The 27,799-nt window shown below is 45.2% G+C and overlaps 1 protein-coding gene across 1 annotated transcript in view; it reads right to left on the bottom strand.

Moving 5' to 3' along the window:
- MYO1E (myosin IE) overlaps positions 1-27,390 on the bottom strand; it is an 80,455-nt gene extending 53,065 nt beyond the window's left edge. The window contains exon 1 of the mRNA XM_086757125.1: positions 27,299-27,390. The gene's annotated coding sequence lies outside the window, so the exon portion shown is untranslated. The remainder of the gene's footprint in view (positions 1-27,298) is intronic.
- Between the last annotated feature and the right edge of the window lie 409 nt (positions 27,391-27,799).

Raw genomic sequence — 27,799 nt, 5'->3', positions numbered from 1 at the left:
GCTTTTTTTATCTTCAGCATCAAAACAACCAAGACCCTAGAGAACCTAAAAAAATAATCCTACTCCCACTTTGAACATCTCCCTTAACCCTCACTCGTTAACAGATTAAGACGGTTGCTCCGTGAAGACCAAGAGATGTAAACCACTTTCTGTACCACCTTTGGTATAACATGGTTAAAGCATATTACTGCTTTCTTTGGAATGAATAATAAATATTGATGAGATAGAACATGTTTTGCTGCCCTCCATCTTGTGTTACAATAGCAACTGCTGGTTTCCTGGTTTTGCCTTTATGATTGTTTATATATTTTTACATTATCCTAAGCAACACTTGTTTGATGTGGCTATAAAAAGATTGAGTTATGCTGTGTCACAACAGGGTTTTCTTTTAAGTGGGGAAAAAGCAAATATTTTTGTATTTCAAGCTGTTTAAAAATAGTACGTCTAAAAATAAAGCACTAAAAACACGGGATCAGAAGTGACTGTATCTTCTGCCTCTGAGAAAGAGCCTTGTTTATCTTTCTCCGTCAGAACTTGTCTAAACTACAACAACCTACATGCCATAAATAACCATTCTCCATTCCCACAATGGGAAAAACTGCCATCCTGACTCTCTGACAGCTTTTTTCACCAGCAAACATCAATCCTCCATCGCAGTGCGGAAGGGATTCGCAGCCTCCATGATCACAAATATGACCTTTTCTTTCCCTTTTCAGCTACAACAGAGTACCATTGCGTAAAATCCTTGTCGTTCTGGAGGCATACTTAGGTTAGTGTTACAAATACAGGAATAAATGACACACAGCTATCACCTCAACCAAAGATGTCACAAAACTTGGAAAGCTACACACCGTTTATTTTACATCCGACACCAATGCTTCTACCAGTGGAGGCAGATCATTAGTCTCATACATGCATAATTTGTACCAGTTTTCCATCTAACAGGAAAAGGAAAATAAAATAAACAAACACAACTTTTTGCAATGATATCATCCATCAAAATACCAAACTTTTATAATCCACTTACAGGAATCTGTCATATATTTCCACAAAGTGAAAGAGCCTGCTGTTCTCAGAAGAGAATACTGCAGAAATACTTAACGTGAATTTTGGTCCTTGGCAAGGTTCATCAAAACCAAGAAGCCACAGTAGACAAAAGTGCTCCAAATCAGCTCTTGTATAGCTAAGGTTAGAAAAATTAGAGATATTGGCTGCGATTATGTGACCATATTTCAGAAAGGAAATTAAAGGAAGATAGCTGAAGCAGCTAGATGGACAAAGATAAAAGGCAAATTATTTAAATGTAACAAGGGAAATATTAAGGGAGACGAAAACAGTGCTTTCCGATTTGAGGAAATAGCAAAGCAAAACTATTTAGCATCTAGCAGCAGGACAGGCATTTTATGGAGAGAACTAAAAATACCAAAAATGTATTAAGGAATGCAAACTACTAGCAGGTTAACACTCCCAAAACCACAGCTAGGGAAATAAAATACTGAGAAAAAGATTTCTGTGGGGAAAAGGCGTCAGTTCCCACTGTTCACCCTCCAGCAGGGCGGATTCAGCCCAACGTCACTAGAAGGACTGACTCCAGAGCTGGCTGCCGGGGAGCCACTTGTTCCCATCAGCTCCGGGGTGGGTGCTGCTCCTCACCACCACCTCCTGCTCCGGGCTCTGGAGCCAGCGAGCTGCCAGCGCCAGTGCAGCTGGGGCCAGGAGGACAGGACGGACGGAAACTGGAGCCTGCTACCTGAACAGCAAAGGCAGGCTTGCAACGCAACACGAGCGATGGGAACGTGAGCTGTCTGCTGGGTACACACATTATCTGCATTTTCAGGAGTCAGGAAAGACACGGGCATTCTTGTAAGATAACCAACAGAACACGACCAAACCAAGAGTTACGTCAGTGTTTGACTGCGAGGATCATGTACTGCACCAGCATTCATTTTCACTGGTGTTTTTTAAAAGGCACAGCTACTCAACAGAACAAAATAAGGACGGGAATGAGCTTAAGCAAATCATGCTAACGTGCGTGAGGCTTTGACCCAACCCACCGAGGCAGTGGGCAGGTAGCAGAAAGCAGTTACCGAACTGTGAATGCACATTTGCTTACCCCACAGCTTTTTGGGTGGCTGCGGCCTAGTGTTCCAAGAAATAATTTTCTCAAGGAAATGCAACACTCTTAACTACTTCATATGGTTGACTTGCTCTTAGATATGAACTGCCTTACTTGACTTACTGATCCGTCTCCAGAGCTATCCCAAGTTTGACTTGTTCCTCGTGACACGAGTAGCAAAGCCTCCTGCGACTGCGGTGGATTAAGGACAGGCCTTGCAATGGCAAAATTTAGTCGATGAGTGCATACACACAAATATTTAAACATGTACCCTGCTCACTCCAATCGTTTCACTGAGCAGCATCCATGCACACTAACTCTTGATCTTTTGCATCTGTATATACTTACTGTGTAAGCTAGGGAAATACAAGAGAACAATTACAACAAACAAGTTTCACCTTGGCTGTGTTAGTCCTTAACACATAATACAGCTTTTCTGTCTGTCACTCTCCTCCACTAAAAACAGGTTTCAAAGGGGTTTGTGCAATCATACATCTTACATATATGATTTTGTAATGTACATTTTAACCCAAACTTGCTATCACAGAGCATTAAAATTCATTTTGGTTCATGTACAATATAGGGGCACACGTGTATGTGAACTTTTTCTTCCGTCCTTCGTTGTCATTACAAAAGGAAGACGGGTGCTGGCTCCTCCTCCTGCTGTCTCCCTGGAAAAGACATGCTCTGAGATTATCTGCATACCATCTCCCCCAAAATACTGCACAGCAACTGGGATCTCAGAGGCCAAGGATTACATGATTTTCCACAGCTGGAATGCCCCCAAAGTCGCCTCCACCCCTTTGGGAACAAGAATGTTTTATTTTTTATTTTTTGTTTGCTTTGTTTTTTAAAACAACAGAGAGCAATTTGTCTATGATTAATTTATTCCTAGCCTTCCTCTGTGTGTCACATTTACAGAAAATATTATTATGGTCTTTAGCTGAAATATGTAGTTTGAAAACTCAATCAGTAAATTCAGACAAAACGCCACTGCCTCTCCTTTAGCATCAGACTGAAAATATTTTTCCTTGATCATCCTGAAACTAAATAAGAAAGTGAAGTCAACGGGGAGCTTACCATCTGGTTTCCAGAGAGAAGAGTCTCAGAACAGCATGACTCAGAAGCTCTGCGCACGGAGCAGTCTCGCATACGCACTGCTCGAGCATGGCTTTTGGATGCCGCGTGGTACACGCTGTACTGGTGCCAGCTGAAGTTTTGGGAGAAAGTAAAACCAGTAACGCCATCCCAGCTGTGCCGTGTTCCAGCTGATATGAGTGCTCACTTCCCTGCTGTCTCCCAGCTTCTGGAATTCCAGGCCTTAGCACCAAGCCATGCTGGCAGGCCACAGCCATCCCAGCGAATTCCTTTCTGCGCAGTCACTGCCTGCCCTCTCTGCACACCGCAGCGGCTGAAGTGGCTCTCCCTTCCCCCCTTCTGCTGACCCTCTTGTTCCGTGCCAAAATCAAGGCAATTCCTTCCTCATCAGGCTGATACCGCTAGGACACGAACCTGGGAGCCTAAGGCCAAAGTCTGGCCCCAGCAGTACGCCGGTCGATGACTTTGTGATGGGGTTTATTGGGAAAGGACTTCTCTGTGCGGCGTGACTACTCGCGGAGCCTCCCCTGCCCTTTTACAGTGACAAATGGAGGCCGGCAACTCCCATCGGATTCCGCAGGTCACCAGGTTAGCTGGTGAAGGCAGTTTAACAGCTGGTTAGCCCGGGCTGTTCCTGCACCGTACCGCTCTATCTTCCACAAAGATGCAGAGGTCTCGATGAGCGGGTGGCTACGGCATCCCCTCAGATCCCATCACCCGGCCCACAGGCAGACATTTCGAAGCACAACCAGCAGACAACTGCTATCCTTCGCTCCTTCGGGCGCCTGAGGAACTGCCTTTGCTATTTCTCTAACGCACACAAAATTGCTGCGGGGGGGGGAAAGGCAGCTCAGTAGTCTTAAACTAAACTGTATAATTTTTATTATCTACATAAGAGGATCAAATACTTGTTATGTCTTCTGGAAGACCTGGTCTCTGCCTGGATTTTGATGCTACCTGTTCCTCCTGCCATCATTTCCCTGTCTGTAGAGGCAGTGCTCCCCCGCAAAAGATGGATTCAGGTGTACCAGCAAATGTCAAGAGAAGAAAAATAATTATTTTAATCTTATTTTTAGCTGCAGGGTTTGCTTCTTTTTATCTATGCAGAACGGAAAATGAAGAGGATGGCAATATTTCTGAACTACTCAGCATTTAAATTGATACGTCAACAAGACAACACTGAAGGATGAAAGGATAAGCCAATACATTATTTCTACACAATACATTTTTGCAAGTAATAAAGACGTAGAAATCATTATAGTATTTGTAGAATTTCCAGGGAATAAAACTGCTCCTGTTAAAACACCATTTATTTACTACCCTACTGTAACTGAAGAGTATCAGTTACAACAAATCCACTCTGTCTGCATCTCCCAAACCAACTGCCAGTAGGAATGACTGAACATCTCTCATTCCAACAACAGATGTTTACATAATCAGTTCAATGATTTAATTATAAGCAGGAAGGTGCCACACTCCGGAAGAAAATACTTACAGCTCCCATTTTTACTAACACCACAGTAAACCATGAGCTTCCTTTGAAACACACGCTACATAGCAATACCACCAGTAACCACGAACCATGACAAAAAGACGGCAAACTAATAGAGTTCTGAATCTTTCCTTGAATTTAGCATAAAACTTTAACTGTAATGGTATTCTCTTGTCATAAAATATTTACTTTTCAGGAACTAATTGTATGAAAGAACATTGCCAAAGAACACTTCTACATAATAAAATTACAGTAAACAGCTTGAATAGCGTAGTGTACTGCATGGAAATAGCAGGTGGATTTAGAACTATGTGTCTATCAGTAAGACTTTGGCTTTGATTTTTCATAAGATCATTACTTCTACACATTTTAACACACTAGATATGTTAAACTTGGGTCATAAACTATCTTCCCAGACTGATAAGGCTTCCAGGTTTTGGGTTTTGGTTTTGTTTTGTTTTTTTTTTTTTTTTTGTATTCTGCATCAGCACACACGCAAGATCGCTCTATTTTCTCTGTTAAAATATTAAATCATGGAAAAGCTTAACAGAACCAGAACAACTAGAACCTAGCAATCTGTTTCCAGCTTGTAGCCGATGAAGGAAAGGTAACTTTCTGTGAAGCGGCAGCCCCCTCTCAGGGCAGCCCCCTCCGCCCCGCGCCAGCTGCCGCACGCCGACCCTGCTGAGATAACCGATGGAGGGGAGGAGGTGTGCGCGACCAGCAACCCAAATGTCACCCAACAGCAATTTATGACAGCCTCTTAACCCGAGTCTGAGACAGCTTCTACCTACCCTGCCTTTACGCCCATGCCCAGTACCCATCCTAGAGAAGGACGAGCTGTAACTGCAGCATAACTTCTGTTATTTTTTTATCCTTTTTATGCATTCAAAAATTTTACCTCAACATGCCTTTTTAAGGTTCTTGGATATTGAACTCTGATCTACAAATACAATTTTTTACTGCCTGAAAAGTCCAGTAAAAAAACTCCTAAAAAACCAGTTTTAATGCAGTGTACCAGCTCCCACACACAGATGACAATGAATTTTTTAAAATGTTCTTTTAGAAAGAGCAAAACTATCCTTTCCAAACAAGTAAAGAAACTGAAACCATCTCAATAAATGGATTAATTTTGGGTGGCTTAGAGATTTAATTAAAAAATAAAAACACTTCTGCCCCAACATGCTCATTCCATTAACACAATAACACACTATCAATGGCAGCACTTACCTGCCCAGCACCCCAAACCTACTTTTTTTTTTAATCATCTGCTTAGCACATACTCATAAGACTTCTGGATACAAACCAATTTAATTCCAATGTGACGCACTAACACACTCCAGCACTATCAAGGAATATTATATTCTACATATGAAACTATTTCCCCCCCCCCCTCAATAAATTAGTGAACAACTACAGTTTTGTTGGGTATAGTTGTCCTCATCTCATAAGCTGCTCTGGATTGTGAGTAAGAATACAACAGGTTGTGCAGATTATAGAAATCAGCATGGAGCTTGTTTTATTACTGCTGTTTTTAACCAAGAATAGAGAACTAGATGTTTTTATGCCAATAGTTTTATGCCAATTCATCTGGTTGAGTAGAAGCATGTAACAATTCCGCAAAAACTGAAAGATTCATTTATAAAATAAGCACATTAGCTAAATGACATCTGAATTTAAAATAACTTTGAAAAACTACAGGTGAGTGTCTTTTGGGTTTTGGGGTTTTTTCCCCCCTTTTAGGTATAAATACAGCCACTTTCTGAGTTGTTTACAAACCAGAGGGAATACAGACTTTTAACTGGAGGTTGTCACACAGTCACATGCCCCTGACAGCTCAGGCTGAAGAAAACCACTGTTCATTGGAATCGGCATAATAAAACAGCAAAAGCTGCAACGCAGCAGATAACTGTGGCCAAGACTGTATTTTCAACAGTATGTACCAAAAAGCACCTTTGTGCTGACACCGCAACACCTCATTAGTGTAATGACTTACAGCATTTAACTGCTCAGACGCCAGAAAGACAACATGCAGTCAGCTGTTGATTTCTTAAGTGGGCACTGGAACGGTCATCAGTTTCAAATTCACCTATTTTTGAGGTATTTGCTTTGATCTTCCCAATTGCTACAACCGGGATACACTGCCCTCCGGTACGCGCGGCGTTGTTCCAACGGGACGAGCGTGGCAGTACCAGACAACCAGCGCTGCGTTGTACCAGGGAGTGCCCCGAGAGAAGAGCTCGTTTGCCAAAGCCCAGCTTGCAGAATTCCAAGGTGTACTGTTAGGCTTATCCGGGATTTTCCCAATTAGCTGGCTTCAAGAATACCTCCTTTCAGGCTGGTTAGAGAGCTGCACAGTCTGTCCTCAGAGCGCATTCGGACACAGCACTCAGGTGACCGATTTCGACACAGGTCGCTGTACTGGGGGGACTGCCCGAGCAGGGACAGCCCTGGGAACCACAGCCCAGCACAGCTGGGGCACTGGTAGGTGGGAGATGCAGAGAAGAGCTGAAAATATTTTACTGCTCACTCAGGGAGCAGTAAGAGTACCCCCCTACCCCCCACCAGTATCCCCATTTCACAGGTGAGCCGCCAACTCCTCTCACTGGTGACAGCAGCTGGAGAGGTTTGCTTGGGGGGCCAGGAGCTCCACAGTGGGGGAGGCTCTAATTCAAAAATTGCTTTCTATGTTTACTTTAATTTTAACAGAGTGCTGAGTAAACAGAGCAAAAGCTCTGGGACGACAGCAGCTCTCCATTTACGTCGGCAGCACTGACCGAGCAAAAGGCTCGGGGAGTGGTACCGAAACTTGGGTGGTGAGATGGATGTGGCTCAACCCACAAACTCCTTTTTATCAGCTTTCATGGTTTGCTGTTCATGTAAGAAATCAGATTTTGACTTCAAGACGTTGTGCTAGATAGACTATTTGATAGATTGATTAAACCTTTATTTTAGCTCTTTAAAAAGAATCCAACCTTAATTATTTATTTATCATTGAATGGTTTGGGTTGGCAGGGACCTTTCAAGGCCATTCAGCCCAATCCCCCTGCAAGGAGCAGGGACATCTCCAACCAGATCAGGTTGCTCAGAGCCCCGGCCAACCTGACCTTGAATGTTTCCAGGGATGGGGCATCCACCACAGGAGAGGTGCTCCAGCCCTCTGATCAGCTTCATGGCCTCCTCTGGACCTTCTCCAACAGCTCCCACATCCTTCTGATGTTGGGGACTCCAGAACTGGACACAGTGCTCCAGGTGGGGTCTCACCAGAGCAGAGTAGAGGGGCAGAATCACCTCCCTCGACCTGCTGGCCACGCTGCTCTTGATGCAGCCCAGGATACAGTTGGCTTCAGTGCATCCAGATACAAATGCTTCCTTGTTTAATTATTATATATAAACAAAAATTCCTTTGAGTATTCCACCTCAGGAATTAGTTACACAGCTTTCCAACGGACCAAATCTGCAAGTTCACACCAACTCCCAAAAAGCTGCTATTAATCAAAAAGCAACAGGAAGCAGAATCCTGGGAAAAGCAGCGTACATCAGAGCCAGGACATCTCACGCACTGTGCAGGGCACCCAAACAGATACTCCTTCACCTCCTCAGCCGTACGTTTATCTCTGGCCTGATCTGCAAAGTGCTTCCTATCCACGTCCAATGTAAGGGTTGTGGATGGCTACACAAACACGCTGTGGCTTAGGAACACATGCTTTCTAGAGCTCACAGGAGTTCCATCAGAAAGCCAGTCTAGTTCCATCCCCTGCCAGTCCAGTTTCTCCCCTCCTCCTACAGCAAGGATGTGAAGACCCAACAGACAGGACTTTGCAGACCACTCCAGGTTTCCAGTTAGGGATGCGAGGATCAAACATTCAGGGGCAAAGACATCCTTCTTCTGCAAAGCTGAACTATTTTCTTCGTGTCAGATCCCATGATTCAAGTTATTTACTCTGATTTGCGTTAAGCTTGTATCCTGGGTCTGTAGACTTTCACATTTCCATAAAAATTCACAAGGTGCCCAACAAAATAAAAGTAAAAATTAATGTACATGATCTCCACTGGCTGAGCAGCTCACCGCATTCTGCCAATGACCGCTGATGCCCCAAAAAGGTGGGAGCACAGAAATGCATCGCAAATACAAAGAGCTCATTCTACTCTTAGTTGAGTAGTGTTATTAGCTGGATTCGTAAGGGCAGTGTCTGGCCCAGCATTTTTCAATGTTTGCTCTCTATGGTTATTACGTAGGCTGCAGCAGCGCATGCGTACGATCCCAGCACCCACAGAACCTTTGTTTTATTAACTATGGGCAGAAGTCCACTTAACAGGTGAAGTGATAGCTCCTGTTAGTCTACAAAAGACAGATTTTAGCAAAGAAACAGCTAGTTCCCCCCCATTTTTAAAAATATGTTAGAATGTTTAATGTTAATAACCAGCATTCAAATCACTACTGGAGCAAGAAAGATAGCTGAAAACTAATTTAGACATCTAGCTATCTTCATAACTCTGGGCTTTGACCAGATACGTGAACAAGCGTGTTCATTTGCGAGCTAGCATTCTTCACACATCTCCTGTACGCATTAGATTCAGTCTCAGATGTTCCATCAGCATAATTAAGCTTTGAGCCGAGATGCCAGCCAAAGCAGCATCCAAGAGGCTTACATTGCTGCTGTTCACAAAACCTGTACCTTTATCACTGATTTTGCAGAATTATCCAAAAGACAAAATTTAAATGCCTGTTACACCTTATAATTCAGGATCAGCTTCATAAATACACCTCGGTTTCAAACTATTGCTGCTAAAGGGAAATCAAGTGAAAAGCTAAGAATCAGCTTTGAAGAAAAAGCGCTGCATACCACTGCAGATAAGTTAACCCAATTTTATTTAACAGCATCCTTGTAGTGGTGCAGTGTGATGCTGCATTTTCTTTCTCCTTTAATTTTCCATTTCTGTGTCTGCCCCTGGCTTCCTGTTAGCAAGTTGTTACCATTTTCTGTTGAAGACATCTCATTTAAAGGTCTTTTTCATCTGAACACTCAAGTACAGTGAAAAGATGCACAACAGTCAAAAACTGAAGCCAAATCCAAGTGTTTCTCTCCCCCACAAATTTACTGATACAAATCTGTATTCAGCATGATTTTACATTCTACGTGAGATTCCCTTCATCACCATTATCTGTATCCCTATCAACTTGTAGATCTCATTCTTCAAAGAACTTCTCTCTTAGATAACAGTTGAACAGTTTTAGCATCTTATCTCCAAAACAGACAGCTAGCTTTTACAGTCTTAAGCAAAATGCTAAACTTCATAATGAGAACTCAGAACAGGTGAAATCACAAAGTTCTGAAATTGTGAGGGTGGGGTTCGAGTAAAAAACTTAAGTTTCAGATATTAAACTGTGGCTGAGGACTTTGGCTCGCGGGGCTTCAACACAAAACCACGTTAAACTTAAATGCTTGCGAGGTACCTTGCTTTCAACTTCTGGGCTCATTCAAACTCTGAGCTCTGACTCAAACCCACATAAACTAAACAAATAATTTTAAATGTAAACTAAACCCAGTTTAATGTGTTTTTATCTAAGCACAGCTTTCTGATTCAGGAAATACAGCTGCTAGGTGAATACTGTTTCTTTCCTCCAGCCCTGAACAGCCCGGACACAAAGCAGATGCTCAGATTATCAGTTTTCTTTGACTTTTAGCCGGTTCCTGAGAAGAGTTCAGGCAGGCAGCGCCAAGGCCTGGCTGAGCTGCAGGCCAGATTTACAACCTCTGCTCCTTCAGAAAGGTAGATACGTGCAGCAACAAAGACACTGCCCTCAGCTGCTGCCCTTTCGTTAATACTGTGTATTTGCTTTTTTTCCCCTCAAATACCATGACAAAATGATTACTGTGATTTTTAGATGACCAAGAATTTAAGTCAACGCCATAAACTTTCAGAGCATTGACCTATGATGTTTGAACACACATAAGAAGATGCCAGGGCACTGATGCAGTACATGTTTCTACATTTACGAGACTATTTCCACAAAAACCTTTTCTCTTCCTTTGCAGAAAAAGATTTAGATATGAACTTACAGGCAAGCTCTTCCAAGTGATTTCAGGTGAGATTTTTTTCCTCTATGTAATCCCAGACAATTCCTTGTGATCAGTGACAGTTACTGGATTTGAAAACCATTTACAGAAAACGAAGCTATTCCTTGATACTACCACAAACCAACACTTCAGCACAGCCTGAAGAGTCAGTGCTCAGAAAGTTCCATAAGGACAAAGATAAACTTTAACCTCTACGAATAAACCTCAAAACACTCCAGCGCAGCTCATTTGGTAGTCAAGCCACTTGTGGCCATAGCATCCACACAAACCTGAAAATTAAGAAAAGCGCCCTTACAAAAAAGAAAAAGCCAAACTGGAAACAAATTTAAAATGTGTTGGAAGACTTTTTCCATGGCATTAAAAAAAAAATCCAGGAATGGGAAAGGTAATGCAACACTGATGCTCGGCACAATACCAGCCTTCAGGTAAACAGAGCTAAGATTTTGCAAAGTCTAAATGTTGTTATTAACCAGAGGATAATTCTTTTTTAATCAGTTGCTCGAGGTTCTTTGGTGCCACAAACAATGCGTGAAGTTTAGCATAAATTATTAAACACTTAAAATACTGAAACTCATTGAGGCTTTCAAAAACAAAATTATTCTAATTATGAAGACATAATTTAAAAAGAACAAAGAACTGTGAAATATGCATGTATTTGTAATAACTTGCCAACCCATTCTGCCAGTTTTATTTCTGCATAGTTAGGTTTTGTTGAAAAGAAAAACATTCTCCCCCAGCTTCTGCAAAAAGTATCCAGGCCAATTACGAATGTTCGTCCCGGCAGAAAAGGGAAGACAGTCCTCAGGCAGCCTATCTATTTTCAGAGATAGCATCCTTAAAAAAAAAAAAAAAAAAAAAAAAAGAAAGAAAATTAAAAAGAGGAGGATATAACCCACACATCTTAAGTTTTCCTCCTTGTCAGATTTCGGAAGACCAGCTGAAACCTGCAGTTATAGATTCCACCTAACCCGCCACGCCGAGGTGAAGGACATCTGCCTTACTGCTCCTAGAACTGGAGCTTCAAACGTCCTCCGAGGCAGCCTTCCGCAGACCCACGCAGGAGAGCATCAACAAAACTAAGCCCAGTCAGACAAATCCAAGAAGACCAGAGTAACTCATTACACAAACAGATTCCGGGGTGGGTTTTTTTTTTAACAAGTAAGGTATAAAGCTGCCAACAACTGAACAAATCTACAAGTCTTTGCTATTTTGCTGCTGACAAGACATTTTTTAGTATTTCAGACACACTCCATCGTTAACGCACCCAGTTAACACAAGCTATTAGAATCACCCATGTTAATTAAGGAAAGCCTCATGGTTTTTTCTTTAGGTTTTTCAAAATTAAAAAAGAACACACCAGTGGAAACTGTTCTTTAATAAATTTGTAAATAGTTTCCAATAAAATCAATACTAAATGCCTCTCCTGTAGGTTGTACTGCATTTAAACCCAGAAACACGTATCTAAGAGCCTGTGCACACTGGAATGCCTGATCTAGTTAAGTTTTTTAATACGTAGATGAATAACCCCTTTCAGTTTCCTATTAAATATGCAGTGCCATTAAATCTCACCTATCATTGCAGATGTCTACTGATTTGAATTTGGTTGACATGTACGTTTTTCACAGGTGACATTTCCTCACACCGAGAAGTAGCTGCTGAGCAGGAGTGAAGCTGGGCGAAAGCAGAGAGGTCACAGCCACACCACCTCTCCCACCACGTCTAACGCCACTGGGTACAGTACTGGTGTTCCCGAGGGGCCGGCCAGTCACCCCCACCGAGGTCACCTGGGGGCAGTACGCTGTCCTGTTCTAGGCTGAAAGCCCATGACGGAAGAGGAGACAAGGGCCCAAGGCATGGGGCTTTGAGCGTTTCAGTAGATGGGGTGCACTGGAAGCTCTAAGGTTGATCACTTACTGATGTGGGTCTGGGATTCACACTCCCACGCCCCAAACACCCGCTGATGCCATTACCTGCTTCGGTTTATTTGAAATACAGTAACTGAGAAAAAGGAACCTGGTAGAAAACAAGCTTAACACACACAGTTGTTCGTATCACCTAGTAAAGCAACAGTGGAAAAACGCACCACGCATCATGCGTGTGATCCCAGCCTTTCGCTGCTGCCCTTGTATTTCCCATACAGAATGTTAATCTGAACAAACCCTGTGAAAAACCCTGTTGTGCTGCTCAGCATGCCTTAACGAAAGCAGATTAAAGCATCAGACCATCAGATACGCAGGCATGCAACGCCTGCCCGTCCCTTGTTCCCACCCAAACCCCGTGAGAAGGAGCAGGAGGCCGCCTGCAGCTCCCCGGCTTCGGAGCCTGCTCCTGCCGAACCCCAGTGCTCAGTAAGGGTGGATTTACAGCGTTGGGATGGGAGAGCACCAAGTAAAGCCCAAAGAGGAGAGGAGCCCTTCAGTCCCTGATGAGCCAGGAGCGGCCACGGGGTCAGCAGGGCTGGGCAAAGGGACAGAACCCTTCCACCACAGCCCCCCTGAGAGGTTTCGGCCGATCGCAGTGATTAACGGTGCCTTTCGGCTGTTTGCAGTGATTAAAGGTGCCATGGAAATTTTGCAAGAACAGGTTTTTGTTTGCCCTGGATTCCAGGTCTAAAGTAGCGGCATTGCTTTCAGGCGGTGCTAACAGCAGCTTCGAACAAGCACTCTGCATTTCAAACTGTGAAGTACCAGCCAGCGTGGCAGAAGGGCTCCTCTGGACCTTTCAGCACGTACTTGTGGTCTGTGGCACTCGGGCAATCTCTGACACCAGCTGTTAGAGATTGCTCCTCCGTGGGGTTTTGCCGACCCAGTGCTAATGCACAAACCGGGCAGTGTGTATATTTTATCCCACAGCAGTAAGGAGTACCACAAAGACAAAAATTAAATTTTCAATCTCGTGTTAAAGTCACATTTCATACATAAGTGATAACATGAGTTGTTCATACAGCCAGGTTTATGAATGGAGATAACACTACAAAACAAAACCTCTTTGCCTTTACACAATGTCTCATTGCATGTCTCCCCTTAGCATGTGCCACCCTAGAAATCCGCACTTCAAGAGGAACCAGAGAAGTGTTCCAGTGTTCACACACACCGTTTAAGAACTGTTGTCTGGGTAAGGTTAAACCTGTTTAGAACTACTAGTAAAGGCATAACTCGCACATCCCTTCACACAGTGTGGCAGGTAACCCCCAGATCACACCGCAGGTCTGTAACAATGTGGAGCACAGAGTTAAGAGCACAGGGTCAGGGGAAGCGTTTCAAACTCACGTGGTTGACCAGTGGAAACGAAGACAAGCACAGGTTTCCTATACAAGGTGAGGATCAGAGATGACAGACTGGATGAGTGCCATCAGCAACACCAAAGGCTTTATAAACAGATGGGAAGAGCACTAAGGTGGATCTGAAATAGCCGAACTTCACACCAAAATCGGAAGGAGCTTGCCTGGATCAGACTAGGCTCCCAGCATCTCGCCGTTCCGTCTGAGATTGCCTCCCCTTATTCTCTTCCCTACTCGAGACAGCAGGATCCGGCATTCAGCTTCTTATGGACCACCTCAAACCTCCACCACAGAGGGCACAAGGCAGTTTGGACACCACCATCTGTTGGAACCAGCAGAGGATTCCAGCCCTCCCATACACTGTACGTGACTTAGGCTCCTCATGGCAGCTGTTAGGAATACGCCCCTTCGATACATTTCCCCAGCACTTTCTTATTAAAACAGCATCAGAACAGAACAACATCCACAGAGAGGGTGACTCTGGAGGCTCTGCACAGCTTTGGTACTTCAGTGAGGTTCTCACACACTGTCACACTAGTAACTGGAAGACAGGGACAGAAGTAGAGGGAAAAATAGCATGTTTTATTACAGCTACAGCAGCAAAATGACAGAGAGTACTCCCCCATCTGCCAGTTCTAATATCTGCATGCCCTGACTTAAACTTTTAAAAAGTAAGTATTTTCAAGTTTTCAGTGTATTCCCAAGTCTTCAAAAATACCGAGAATGAAAAACTAAGTGACTAGGTATCTCCTTGAGATATCCTGCCAAAAAAAGTGAGTTCATTTAAATGAAGATGACTCCTCCGCACCTGAAGAGTTTCAATTGGTCAATAATAAATGCAAAACAAGCCCTAAAAGGACACATTTAGCTATCGAATGTTAAAAAAAATTTCATTGTTCACTGTATCCTGTTACCAACTTGAACATAATTTTAGCTACTGAATTAGTGCTTTTTTGTTTTGGCAATCAGATGATATTAACTTCCCCTTTGTTTTTGCTTTTCCTGTTTGTACACCTGCATGCTGTGAGCGAACAGCAACAGGATCAGTATTCTACAGCTAGCCTACTATTCTCCGTCTGCAAAGAGCAGAATGACAAAGTGCTTTTAAAGCCTTGGGCGGGGGGGGGGGGGGGGGCGCGAAAAAAAAAAAACAACAACAACTATAACCTTGACTTCTAACTTTAAGATCTAATTGCAAAATATTGTAAAATAATTTTGAAACGAAAATGGATATTCTTCAAAAATACTGCCTGCTTCAGATGTAAAACTCGCAGCCTCACAAGAGGCAGGTAACGTCCCAGTCGCCGATTCTCCAGGTCCCTGTTTCGAAGCGCAGACTAGGGAGAACTCACCCAAGTCTTATGCACATTCTAGAACAGCAGGAAGCTACAGCTGGCGGTTTTGATGGAAGTCTCTCTTCCTCCTCTTCAATTTTAAATGCATTCCGGTGTGAGGACAGACCCACGTACTGGACAAGCCGAGTGAAAAAGTTACCTAATAGCCTCAGGTGCAAAAATGCCTCAGCCTGTATGATTAAGAAATTATCTGAACAGAAGAAAACCTGATTTCAGTAGGTGAACACTCTCGAGGTGTGTCAGACTAAATAGCTATTCGTGACTAATTCATTAATTGTGGTAACAACACGCTTCCCTACTACCTTCAAACTACCACCTTCAAAGCAGATCCATCCAAACAGCCCTAGTGACGGCAAAAGGTTTGAGGTACCTGCCTGTACGCCACGGCTTGTGCTGTCCATACAGCCCAAACACACTTGCTTCGGCACTTGTCATCTCTCACACAGCCAAGACTGTTTTCAGAGTAAACAGCTCTCAAATTCCTTTCCACGAAAGAAACTTTCAGGACTGGAAAAAAGTTAAGCCTATAAACTTATCCTGTGTCACTGAAATGGGCATTTAGAATTTTGTACGGTGTTCTGCTCTTCTGGGTGGGTTTCAGACATTCTTCTCTTATCCAGAATTGGAAGCTTTTAGTACTGTCAAGACTGCATCCATAATGGCTTAATTTTGGGCAGTCCAACACATGCAGCTGATATTGAGTCTGAGTTTACACACAGACTGCAATACTTCTGAACAAGAAGAGGTCCAGCTCAGGACTCCTGAACTAAAGATCAAAATTTGCTGTCACAGAATTAATTTGTATTTTTCCTCACAAATTGCAAAATATAGGTCTCAAGAAAAAAAAAACAAAAAAAAAAAGCCAAAAAAAAAAACCAAGGAGAGAGGAGGTGCAACTGAGGCTGATGTTCCAATCATTCTTTCCTCTTCCACTGCCAGCAATTAAAGGTACTTTTGGAGCCTCCACTCATTCCAATTCTTTATAATTTAAAATACAGCACTGCTAACATATTGACCAATGGAAGCTCTGCTGCAGAACAAGGACTTGTAACTACGCAAAGACAAGTTTTTGGGGTTGTGAAGAGGCAGGTCCACTTATCTTAATCCATCCCATCAGTGCCACCTAACCACCTAACATCACTGTGACTCCACAGAAAACTGCACCGTACTCAGCTACAAAGAAAAGAGACCCGAGGTGACCCTGCCAAGATCAACCCAGGGTTTGAGGAAGGTTAGGTTGTCCAGAAACACCGTACGGCCCCTCTTCTAGCGAAGAAGGGTGTTCACCTCATCTAGAACAATACCAAACATGGGAATAAGCAGCCACTGTTCTGCTGTTTCCTCTCAAGCGTTCCTAGAATGGACCAAGAATAAAAACACAAAGCAAATCAGGAAGAAACCACTGCTGGTCATGAACTTATTCTGCATATTGAGATCAGGTCTCTGTGGACTGGGTGTGCTGGTATTTCAGGCATTAAGAGCCCTGGAACCAGAATTCTGATTACCACTAGAGAAGCTTTAAAGCGTAGTACGTACTCATGCAGACAGCTTCAAGACTCCTGGGGAAGTCAGCTGGGTAACTGACACTAGGAACCGGTAAAACAAGGATTCCTGTATTCCAGCATTAAAACTGACAGTTATCAACAGAACTATCTACATGAAATAATTAATCCATTCTCTACTGCCATGTGCTACTTAAACTTAAGGACTTTCTGTGTCCTCACAAGATGCTCACGCTCTTCGTTCAACATATTCCCGAGACCCAGGCCAGGGTCAGCGGAGACTGCAGTCGGTTCTGCAGGGAATACACTCGGTCTGAAGGCAGCTTCAAGGACAGATTAATCACCATTATCGTATGCACTTCTTTAAACCGCAACAGAACCCACTTCAGCTGTATCAAACGTAAGTTTTGTTAACCACACAGCATCATACATGCTGGTTTGTCATTTACAACAAGTATCAAACTGGACAAATTCTTCCCTTCTCCAGTACGCTGATCTATTCCTCGATCGCCATGCAGATACACATTATTACAGAGTGCTGCGAGATGAGACTGACAGTCACAGGCGGCTTCAGAAACCGGACTAGTTGCTAGAAACAGGTACTCAACATCTGTCTCGAGTTCCGCGGACCAGATACTCAGGCACTGTCAAGTCCTCTCTCACTTGGCTAGGTACGCCTCTACTCTGACGTGCTCTGCTCAAGACACCTGTCCCTATCTTCTCATCTGAAAATGGTCATGCCTTGAACTCTGCGGTTACAACCCAACGCTGAGACAAAAAAAAAAAAAAAGTTAAACATAGCAAAACAGCAAAAGCAGTGACCTCTCCTACAACGAAGTCACTCTCCCTTTCACTCACACAACTCTGCTTTAAACGGAATTCAAGTTTTTGCTCAGTGAAGGCCAAATCTCAAATCACAGCACCATAGACATAAGCAGCATCATAACAGGATCTCCATTTGTTACAAACAACGTTCGAGTTCACTCTTTCCCCTGTGTCAAGCCGAATTCATCTTAAAAACCCCCAAACCAACAAAGAGCATGGTCTGCAGAAGTTACGCAACTCCAACTTTAAGGGCAAAGTCTATTTGCTGACCGTCTGTTCCTACAAACTGGGATCACCAACAGAACGGGACGTGGGTCCGTACAGGGCTCTGCAAGATCGTTCCTGCAGGGACTTTGCCTTCAGCCGCTGGTAAGTAGAACGTGACAACGCCATTGAATACGAACCCCAAGGTCCACTGAGTCCCACCACTTAGCTGGAAAAACAAGTGCTCCTTGTGTTGCTCCTCACACAAACACTGCATGCTACTGCGACCCTCACTAGCCCAACTGGCACACGAGAAGCTCCTGGGGCGGAAGAAGTGGGAAGAGACGCTCTGCAAAGCCAGCAGCCCCTGCAGAGCAAGCAAACAGCTAACAGTTTGATACAGTTCAGGACAGATTCGTGCATTTTCAGCTCTTTTGCCACAGACATCTCAGCAGGCTTAAGCTGCTACAGCAGGCCTATACTTCCCCTTCCACCAGGGCCAACCAACTCCAAAAAGTCACCTTATCCCAGTCTATTCAGGTCTTGCAGGTTACACAAAGAGCAGCCAGGATACCCTCAAAAACTGAAAACATCCGAATCGCCCTGCCCTCAGAAGTTATTTTGGCTTTTCCACTGCAAAGACCAGAATGTTTTTGCAGGAATCTGTAGTTTGCTGAATCTAGCAATTACCGACCAATATAGCAGCTCCCGGCGTTGTGGGGAAGCACGGAAAAAGGCTTTGTAGGCCACCAATACAGCGTCAAGTCCTGGAAACGTGGTTGTGCATAAGGCACAGTTTTTAAGTGGAGAGAAAAAAATCTAGCTGAAGTAATTCTGTTCTTAGTGAAACTACTGTATTTTAATTGGTAACAACAAATATTTGTTTTCATGGATTAAAGCACTTCAGGAACTCACCAAGTTTACACAAGAACAGTGCCAGCAGGATATTATACAGTAGAGAAGCTGTATGTAAAATCATGCTCTGTAATACGTCGGTTTCCACAGTAGCCCAATTTTAAATTCAAATTATGATAGGAAAGATATCAGAAATTTCCCAACAGGAGTGCTGTCAGTCTAACTTGCTTCCATAAAAACTATGCTGTCAAGAATCAACAAAAACTATAGAACTAAATATGACACAACAAGAGTCTAACACAATGATGAATTCCCATAACTAATTATTTTTTTCCTCCCTAAATGACTGCATCTTATCACCAGTTCCTTCAAAAACATCAGATTTCTTCATCTATATTTAAATAGCAATTTGTAGGTGTCAATACCAAGACAGAAGAAATAATGATGCAAAAATCTATGTTTTCTAGGCCTTTCCAGAAGATCCTGTAGGATTATTTATTAATTCAGACTACACAGACAGCAAGTCCCTCTGTGCTCAGAACGCAAGGATGAGTGGTTCTGTAGCTTTATATCCTTTCTGGAATGAATCTCACCAAATTTGAAATCATAGAATCACAGAATGGTTTGGGTTGGAAGGGACCTTCAAAGCCCATCCAGTCCAACCCCCTGCCAGGAGCAGGGACATCTCCAACCAGATCAGGTTGCTCAGAGCCCCGGCCAACCTGGCCTGGAACGTTTCCAGGGATGGGGCAAATCACTCAGTTAATTAAAGCATACCTGTACTGTAAGTATGACTGTTTTCAATTACCATCATAAATACTTCTGCATATTTCCCTTTCTTTAGGTGTGTACTGAATACAGCCAGGGACGCAGTGCAGGAAAACAAATTCTTTCATGACTGACAAACAGATAAATCAAATTATTCTCAAATACTGAAAGAAAAAAAAAACAAGTACTCAAAAGTATGCACTTGCTTTTGAGCACCATGAAGTGGCCTCTAAGATGAGGTTTAACCAAAGTACTCTTTCAATACGCCTCAAGAACACTGCTTTTGCTTAGCAAATAAGTGTTTTCCAGTTCATACACCAAAACATCTACAGTAAGACAGCCCAAAACCTGAGTGACCAAAAGGTGTTCGGTATGTGCTGGAAGAACCACAACAGCTCGAAGTCCAAGAGCTAACGAACGCTAACACCATGCAGAGATGTGTTTACAGTACCTAGGAAAAGGTTTGTCCTTCCTCCCAGCCCCTCAGACCAGCAGCACTGTCACACCAAACGAGCTACCAGAGCGTACAGGGGCCGCATCCTAAAGGACTCTGACCATGTTGGCAGCATTTGTTAAAGGAAATTCCAATACACTTCGTATCAGCATACCTCTTTACAAACTTGGGAATAACACAGAGTTAAGCGTTACTGCAAAAGCCAATTTGGAAGCACTTATGCTTTTGTCCAGACTTGCATCCTTCAAGGCAGGAAAAAAATAAAACAAGATGAGACAAATTCTTGGCTACTACTTGGCACTGCAAATCTATTACTGACAAGAGGTCCCAGCTTCCATCTTTCTGTATTTCTGCTCTTAGCAATATACAATTCAAAGCACAGGAAAAGACGTAAATCACTGCAGAAGATAACACCGGTAAGCCATCTCAAATGTAAAGCCTCACAGATGTTGTGGAAGATGCAGTTGGAAACAGAAAACTGTTCTAGGTGCGGGATCAAACATCTGGCAGCATATTATTTCAGAAGCACAAAATATTTAAAATCCTGAGAGCTAACAGCATTTGACATGTTTTATAAAGGATATCGGGCTGCCCTGTTCAGACTTGAACGTGGCTTCAGCACTAAAATTAGACAAGGCTGACAGAGAACCGGTTACGGAGTCAGGCTCAGCTGATGAAGGTGATTCAGTGAGCGGTGCTGAGCTGGCGAGGAACAAAAACCCGCACGCTTCCTGCACAGGCGCAAGTGCAGCGAGTCACTACAGGACTGCTAGTTCTGGTGGAAAGAGGCCAACAAAAACCTCTCATTTACAGTTCAGATTGCTGAACAAAGCATCAAAATAGCTTCTAGAAGCACATGCCTTTGCGCAAACAATTTATGTTCCCTTTTTTGATGAAGTGGGATAAAGAAAGATCTATCGTCATCCCACCCCAAGAGCATAAAGCCTTGTTTCCCTGAATCTTCTGGCTTTCACCAGCGACGCTTCTGGCAGCTGAGGAACCACCTGGATGACAGGAGAGCAGAGCGCCAGACCTGTTCTACAGTCCTCCTCACGCTTCCAGAACGGTGTTGATCACGCAGCATGCTCAGGATCTGGCTTTCAGTTTAAAGTTTGCAGTTAGTAAGTTATGTTAGTAGCTAATTATTTGTACTTAAAAGCTCCTTTTAAGTATGCTTCCCAACAAGCACCATTTCTGATAACTCTGACTCACGCTCCAATTGCCAGTATCGCTTTCTTTGTCAGCTCTCCCATTGGCTTGGTTTAAAAAAAAAATTTCGGTTTCAATTTTAAAAATTCCATTCAGAATTTTTTTTTAGAAATACACTTTACAGTTTATTAATCCAATCCGTCAACGGTTTTAATGCCAATTGAATGCCAGTATGTCTTTGGAAAAAGACCTTTGACCCTTTCTAAGCTATTTAGATTACTAAACAATCTTGAGCTTAGATGTAGCTGCTGTTGTACATGAAGCAAACTCCAAAGCCACTTACGCATTTGTACGAAGCGTATTTAATAAAACAGGCAGAAAACACTGAACCGTAAGGTTCAGTGTGTGGAAATGCTTCAGACCAAGAAGCCTTTTCCTAGCACCGTAAGGACTCAGTCAAGCAGAGAGCGCAGATCCCAGGCCCTGCCAGGACAGGACCGCACACCTGGTCCCCCCAAGGGGTGTGTGCGTTTCTAAAGAGGTGAGGATGGGAGGAAATCAGTAGGTGGAGGATAGGAAAGCTGGAGGACGAGGATGAGTCAGGAGGTGAGCCACAGCCGTACTTCCTGGGCAGGACTGCGATGGCATCTCAGGAACGTGGGGGAAGGGAGCAGGAGATAGGAAAGACTGAGCTGAGCCCAGGAAGGTCTGACTCCAATAAAACGCAGCTCCTCACACCCCAGCTCCCGCTGCCCTCCTGCGGGAGGCTGGGATTGCTCAAGAGTCCTACTCATTAGCTGAGGAGAATGTCTAAGCAGCTTGTCACAGACAGCTCTCAGTTCTGATCTCAAGATAGAGAAAATTATTGTTTACTTTCTGCCATTTTTCTCTGACATTTGTAAGTACTTTTACACCCATGTAGCAGAAGTACCAAAAGCCAAACAACACACGACAGCTAACAGAGTCCTTCAGCTACAGCAGTTCCAACAATTAGCAAGCAGCCCATAGACCTGTATTTCTCCATACACAAGCAGGTAAAAAACAAACCAAAACATCTCCGCAGCAGTATTGGGAATGCCGGCCCTTTGCTAGTGACCAGCTACAGACAGCACACAGCGGCTTAACAGTGCAAGCCAAACCCTTCTTGCCAAAGCCCATGCCTGGTGATTTCTGTGTTTGCAGAGGGACTGAACTATTTTCCAAATCCTTATTTCTGTAAAACAAACACATATGTGCACACACACACTCTTCCCAGTTCAGAGAACCACATCTTTGATCCTGCTCCTTCTAGTCTTGCACTGCTAGCTCCCAGAACAAAACCTGTTTTAATGAGGTGCAAAATCCCTTTCTAAGGGATTCTTAATGCTTTCCAGTAGCCACACACCATCTAGATCTTGAATCCAGCTTCCTAAAAAAAAAAAAAAGCGCAGACTGAAGTATTGCATTACAACAGTGCTTTTGGAAACTGGAAAGGGAAGCAGATCCCTTTGTCATTTGTAAGCCACGTATTGTGGCAACAACCAGAACCAAAGGGTAAGCAAAAACCCGAGAGCTTGCAGGCCAACTCGCCAGTCAGAGCCAGGCTGGCCTCTCTCAGCAGAGCTACAGCGACCCGGGCCAGAACCCCTCACACAACTGCAGCAGCCCGGCTCCTAGGGCTGCCGGGGTCGCCGGCAAAGCCAGAGTAAAAGCCGGGGGCTTAAGAGGAAAGATCACCTCTTACTTCTTTGTTCCCTCCCTCATCAGATGCAGCAACGAGAATTAATTTGGCCTTACTGATATAAAGGATTCTTTTGTAGCTCTGAGTATGCTTATTTACATGTTCTTTATCTATACATTAGCGATACCTGCATACTACATTAGAATGCAAATCTAAACCTGCAGGCATTTCCGATTCCTTACGCTGGAACTGGGGATAGAAAGGTATGAAAACTTTTATTCACCGCTGTAACTTGAACAGAGCAGTGCATGACCACTGATTGATGTCACTTCTGCACCAACTCCTAGAACTGGGAAGAGGTTAAACCGCTACTTACGAAGAAAAAACGTTTAAAATTACTGCAAAAGGAGCCGAGAAGACTTCTCTAAAGAGATGTGCCACTTCTTAGTGCTTCAAGCAAGAAAACATACTTTTCATGTTAAGATGGGAATATTACTAAGATTTTACTGAAAATTCAGTAAGAGCTTGGCAACATTTCACCGGCTAGCTGTCACAAAGGCTCTGAAAAGCTTCATTTGGCTTCTCCTGTTCCACATACGAAGCAATACTTTCAGACGAGGCAGTAAGACTGGGGCAACTTATCTCTTCAAGTTAAGAAAAAGTGGCTGCAAACAGTTTAGCTAAACTACTGCTGTCATTGTCACCCCTTTGCCTTCACAAGAAGCTCGTTATGTGTGGAGGGAGGGGGAAGCAACTCTGGAAAGCAAAAGGAATTATGAGAAGAATGTTTAAGATGTACATACATAGACAATCGCGTGTTCGGTTTTCAGCTGCAGAAGCTGCATTTGGGTAACATTCTGCACAGGTTAGTGCTTCCTGAAAAGCGCTCCGACATCCACAGTACATCCATAAACCAGTCTAGGCCTGAACTAGGAAGAACAGTCAAGCACGCACAATGAAAACCTAAACAGAACACATCAAGTACGAATCGCTAGCTTTGCTACTGAACATACTACTGTGTTGTATGATATTTTATATATCGGCCAGACAGAAACACCATGGAGCCGGAAGATTTTTCCGTTAAAGCACCTCTAGACATAATGCAAAGCACATGCTGTTACCCTCTCTTGCTACTCCACGCTTGGCAGCGAGCAAGGTTTGAGCTTATGCTACTGTCGGCAGCACCAGACAGAAAAGTACCCTGCACATACAGAAGCAGGAGTCTCCTGCTTGTGGCTTTCTCGCAGGAAAAATGACTTAAGATAGCATAAGGTCCCAGCTCACATCATATGTTAGCTAGCTATTTTTAGGACCAAATCCTAAAGGATTGAGTCACTTCCATTTCTGCAGACTTTCATATGCACTACGTGTAATCAAGACATCTCCAGCATCTTGCCGGACTGGGCTGTAAATATCTGATCTGTGCTGATGTCAAGTTATGCTGAACTGCTGCAAAAAAAAAAGGTTCCTTTTTAAGAATCAACCAGTTCTCCTTCCATCTTTGTTGAAGAGGTGGAAACAGGAAGACACCAAATATGCCCAGATAAAACGCACACACCGACTGCCCTGCTAGAGAAAAACTCTAGGATTGAAAAGCTGGTGAAAGGCAACATATTAACACTTTTTTCTTTTCTTAAGTGAATTTAGACAACCGTGGCTTGCTCGACAATTTGTGAGTTACTCCAGAGATTGCTGAACCTGCTTCTTCTCGGAGCCTTCCCTTCTCACTCTCCCCGACAAATTGGTACAAAACTTCAGTAGAAGTAATCTAGAACAGATTATGCAAAAGCAGGCAAAGCTGGTCACTGATGGGTTGTTGTTGGGGCATTTATCTGGTTTTGTGTTGGGTTTGTTTTTTTTTTAATAAATATGGTAGCAGTTTATGCCTTAGAAATAGGATTATGTTTGCTGATTAACATTCAAGAGTCAAAGCCAGCTGACGGTACTCTGGGGAACAATCTTTCCCTGAAGACTATAAAGCTGTTTAAAATGAAAGGTTCAAGATCACACTGTCACATTAGCGTGACAAGATTATTTCTGTAACATGATACAGATTCTCTATCCAACTCCAGATAAGATCCTCCAACGCATCTCCAGAACTGCCTAATGACACTATGAAGGTCCAAACTCACAGCGTAAAAGCAAAAGTTGCATAAAGTTCACCTGTCCTCATGCTTCACTTCAAGCAAGTTTTAGCTTAGTTATGCTGAGAGGTCTCTTGAACACTAAGGATCCAGTCCTTCACTGGAGTGGGACTACCTCACACTTGCATAGTACACATTTTTGAAGACTTAGCAAGTTGCAGCTAAGCTGTTAGAGGCTCTAGTTTATTCTGGATGTAAAAAATTGAAATGCAAAGTTAACAAAGTGGACGCATTTCAACAGTTGCCACACGTGCCTTAAAACGGTCAATTTTAATGCAGCTGTGCCCCACTGTTGCTCATTTCCACCCCGCACTCCGGCACACACCCATTCCACGTCTGCAGATCTGCTCCCAAAACCACACTGTTAGCCAGGTACAGATATGGATCTGGATTAAAAATAAACCAGCAAAACAGTGCATACATATTGCTAGGTTGCACGGAGCTGCAGTCTCGCCAGCGGACCTGAGCGGGGCAACGCAGCTGAGCCCAGCAGCCAGAGAAGGCACATTTACACCAGCAGCATCCCCTTTGTGTGCTCCGCTGTACCGGACCGCCGCAGCAGCGGGAAACTACAGCCGAGGTCAGCGGTAACTCAGCACCACACACCCTGCCAGCGCAGGAAGAGTTCACCCAACGGTCTACAGGGACAGTATGGCAGAAAAGACTTCATTTAGCAAAGCACTCCTGTGACATTCTGCTTATTTCCCCCTCTCCACAGGAATAAATTTGTCAAGACAAAAATAAGGGAAATAATGTGAATGTTTTATCCAGCACAGAGAACGAGTATAAAGTTTCAGGATATTAGCAGCGTGATTCATGTTTGCAAGCAGTCATTGTAAGTCCTGCCGGGCAACGCTTCTGCCAGCTTTCTGTTACAAAATACCAAACAATGGCCTGGGCATGATTCCTATAAAAGCAGCACTTTTTAAACTTTTGTTGTAATCATTACTTATGGGCAATCTTAAAAAAAACGCAGTTCACATCAGCCAGAGATCTCACAGTACAAGGATTAATTCGAGACTACTCCAGTGTCAAAAGCCAGAGAGAAACTGCCTGAATAGCTCCCCAGAAAGGGTATCTCGTGGAAGAAAGCAGTTCTTTTACTTTGGTAAGGTAAGACTCGTTGTTACCAACTAGTTGTGTGTATTTACAAGAACTATGTTTTGACTCAAACCTTTCATTAAAAAGGAATTAACAGAGTCCACAGCGGATGGACTGACAGACTCCTGATCTCAAAGCATTAACGTCAGGAGGCAGACACCTCTGACCGACCCGCACCGAGGGCTTCCAGCGCCGTTCTCCATGCCAGCAGCCAGGCAGTGGTGCAGAATCCCGACCAGGAAGTCCGCAAGCGCAGCAGGTGTCTGTGACGCAGCCAGCACCGAGGAGGAAAGGTTGTTAAAGAGCTGATGCGAGCCACCTGGCTGGCTAACGAACTCCCAGGGAACACACACCTTACCCACAGCCCCTTACCACCAGTAACAGGACTGGCAACAGGAGGGGCATCTCGCAAAGGGCCCGGGCTGGCGCTGCCCTGGAGCCGGGCCGGGCTGGTCAGGCTTCACAGCTTCAGCCCCGCCGAGCTCCAGCAGGAACAAGGCTGAAGTTTGCCCAGCGTGTCAGCTCCCCGGCCTCTAGCAGCCGCCTCAGAGCTGTTCCTAATGAGTTACTTGTTCGAGGGCTATGGACTGTAGCCCACGTAGGAGTCTTCACCACTTTATTTACGCTCTTGCGTAACAGGTGGCGATAACCACTGCCCGGATGGCTTCAGGAGGACAGCACTGCCAGGACCAACGGCCAGGGACAAGCCGGGCTCAGCCTCCCTTTCCCCCCGGCCGGCCCCCGGTGCGTTTTACCGACACCGCACACACGGCAGACATCTGACGGACCCGGCGACCGAACCGCCCCCCCCCGGCCCCGGGAGCCGCCCTCCCCGCGCCCCGGGGCTTTCCCGCTGCCGGTCACCGCGCCGGGCAGGCGGCCCCCGCGGACATCGGTACGCGGAGAGCGGCGGCTCGGGGCTCTGCAGGCGGGAACCCCGCACGCTGCCCCCGGCTGCTCGGCAACGCCGCCGTCACCCCCCTCCCGTCGCAGGACACCGGCGGGAGGCGAGGGCGGGCTGGCGGGCGGCCACCGAGGAGCGAACGAGGCACCACCCGCGGTCCCGGCCGGCTGCGGTCCCGGCCCCGCTTCCCCACCCGCCGGTTCCCCAGCCGCCCCCTCGCCGCGGCCCCTTCCCGGCGAAGCCTGAGGAAGCGCGGCGGGTGCCGAGGCAGCCGCCGCCGCGCACCCCTCTCCGCGGCCCGCTCCTACCATCGCGGCTCCTCCGCGCTGCGCCGCGCCGCGCCGCCCGCCGCTCTGCCCAGCCAGGCCGGCGCCCCGGGACGGACGGAGCCCGCCCTCCCCGCGCGCGCAGCTCGCCGCCGGGGCGGGGGCGGGGCGGGGCGGCCGGGCCCGTCGCCGGGGCGGGGAGGGGCCGCGGGGGCCGGGCGCGCGGGCGATGTGTCCATAAATGGAGAACTCGGCCAGGCCGCCGCCAGCCGCCGCGCGCCGCCCGGACGTCATCCCCGGAGGGAATCCCGGGGCGCGCGAGGCGGCCGGCGCCCTCTCGCGCTGCCGCCCAAACGCTGTGGGGCCGCTGCTGGCGGCGGCGGGGACCGGAGCACACCCCCCCCCTTCCCCGTACCCCCCCTCCTCCGCACCCCCCCCCCAGCCCAGCCCGCCGGCGGGAACAGCCGGGCCGTGCGCGGCATTTTTAAAGCAGGGCAGCAACAGCCCCTCCCTGCGCTTTCCTCCTCCCGCGGAACCGCGCTG

This window comes from Chlamydotis macqueenii, chromosome 12, assembly GCF_036417535.1.
Source record: "Chlamydotis macqueenii isolate bChlMac1 chromosome 12, bChlMac1.mat, whole genome shotgun sequence".
Taxonomy (NCBI): domain Eukaryota; kingdom Metazoa; phylum Chordata; class Aves; order Otidiformes; family Otididae; genus Chlamydotis; species Chlamydotis macqueenii.
Note: the sequence above shows the minus strand (reverse complement) of the source record. Positions and strands in the feature narration are given on the sequence as shown.